Source organism: Nematolebias whitei, chromosome 9 (genome assembly GCF_014905685.2).
Source record: "Nematolebias whitei isolate Nwh7 chromosome 9, NemWhi1, whole genome shotgun sequence".
Classification (NCBI taxonomy): domain Eukaryota; kingdom Metazoa; phylum Chordata; class Actinopteri; order Cyprinodontiformes; family Rivulidae; genus Nematolebias; species Nematolebias whitei.
Window position 1 is genome coordinate 31183789 of NC_056506.1, and position 2407 is coordinate 31186195.

The following is a 2407-nucleotide window of genomic DNA, read 5'->3' on the forward strand; positions in this document are numbered from 1 at the left end:
CCGTGCATGCGTGGGTTTTCTCCGGGTACTCCGGTTTCCTCCCACAGACCAAAAACATGCATGTTAGGCTGATTGGTAACTCTAAATTGTCCCTAGGTGTGAGTGAGAGAGTGAATGGTTGTTTGTCTCTATGTGGCCCTGTGATGGACTTGCGACCCGTCCAGGGTGTACCCCGCCCCTCGCACAGTGATTGCTGGACATGGGCACCAGCGACCCCCGTGACCCAAAATGGAACAAACGGGTAAAGATAATGGATGGATGGATGGATGGATGGATGGATGGATTAAACAATTAGTACCTTCTGTACTAAAACACACACACACGCACAACGTTAACATGCATTTAAACAATGGTGCGACTCACTGTGAGGGTAAAGTTGATTCTTAAAACGCTGGTCCTGGACTTCTCCTGTCAAGACAAAAAACAAAAAAAAAAAGAAATTTGAAACGTTATTAAATTCATGTATAATCAATTTCACACAACCAGGACACAAAATAACCAGATCTCACCTAGTTCTTAGAAACAACACTCAATCAAGCACCAAAATGCTGCAATAATATTAAAATAAGTTAAATATTGTGGCTGGTGTGAGAGATTCAAGTGAAGTAACTGCAGCTGTTCTATATTCAGACATGCAGTGAATTAATATTGTTAGTAAACATTTGTGACAACACACAGAAGCTTGCATAGTTTGTTAGCATTTATAAAAGGTATGAAGGGCACTTGACTGAACCTGCTCTTGATGCAGGCTCTTGACACAGGCAGCAGATGAACATGAAGGTGCTGCTAGTGTGTGTGCGTGTGACAAAGTGTTGCACGATTTAACCTGCCCTGTTGTTTGAATGCACTTCTCTCATTGGCTCTTGTCACAGTGCTAATTATCTTGTAATACTTTTCCAGCACTCAGACTTAAAATGAGGTCTTAGTTAAGCTGAAGAGGTTATAAATAAACATAAAGCCTGTCTTTGTGCTGTATGCATAGAAAAACATACACAGCTATTATCATTCCTCCTGAGAAGTTTCAACTTTACTGAACTTGGGCTTCGTGCACAATTATACTGATGTAACACACACACGTGTACAAGCTACAGGAGAGCTGAATATTCAGAAAGAGAGAGCAAAGCAAACATATATAAATGAGTTGCAAGAACAAACAATTTATATTCAGGTCAGCAAAAAGGGATTTATTGTAGCTCAAAAACTTGCCAAACTTTAGAGGTTCTGATAAGAATAAATGCAGATATTATAATTATAGATAGGCATTCCAAACTGGATTTTCTATCACAGACTCACCCAAAAATGGGTAGGCATCCATGCCCAGTGAGTGCTAAAACAATGAATACTAAAGCAAATAAAAAGGCTGATTATTTTAGAAACCTATACAAATGCTGTTGCCTTATTATGCTGTTTATATAAATGACACTTTACATTTTTGGAGATGAAGGTGGCAGCTGGTTTGGTGACTGAAAATGAGGAGAAAAGACCATTTCTACCTAGCGCAAAATGGAACGACACCCCAACAACTCAGACAAAAAAGCAAAAGTGATGTGTGACGATGAGAACCGTATTATTTTTGCAATATACAAGTATGATAAGAAAGACTTTTTGCTGTATGTGTGACCCAGCACACCTGCATGTGTGTAGATTGATTAGACTAAGAGTCATCAGCTCTTTAGTTCTAGTTAAAATGGTTCATTGCCAAGCAGAGCACGATGGAGGGAAAGATGAATAATGGAATGTAATGGATGGTGACTATGAAATATAAATTTATTTATTTTTTTTTACACAAAGTGTTTGTTTGGGGGGGTGGGGGTTTGATGGTGCTGACATTTATTTACTCTGGATGAAGCATTTGTGCCAAGTTGAGATATTCATGTTAAACAAGTCTAAATTGAACAAAAAGGATCATACAGGATAGTTAGTTTACTGGCACAGCGCTGACGCACACATGTGAATTCAATGTTCTTATAACAGGCATAATCAAAAAATCATTTTTACACAGTCAATTATAATGAAGTGACTATTTTCTGTCAGTAACAGTTTGAGCATTATTAGAAGTCTGAGCAACAGTAGCTATGCTCCTTGACTGACTTGTAGAGGCCAGCTTTATTCCCACTTGCATCATTAAGTCTTAGACGTCCATGACCTTGTCACTGATCTGTCACTTTTTCCTTTGTTGGACCAGTTTTGATGAGTTCTGATCAATGCAGGCCAGGAACATCCCACAAGACAAATTCAGACCCAACCATTATGCCATCATAATTTAGTCTTTATCCAAGTTGTAAGAATTTGAAAAAGGTCCCATGTTTTAACAACAAAAGTCCATGCTCAATAATCCAGGTATACAATCCAAGATTTGACAGTGAGGTCATCTGGACAGTTTCTTTTTTTTTTGTGCTGAAACGTT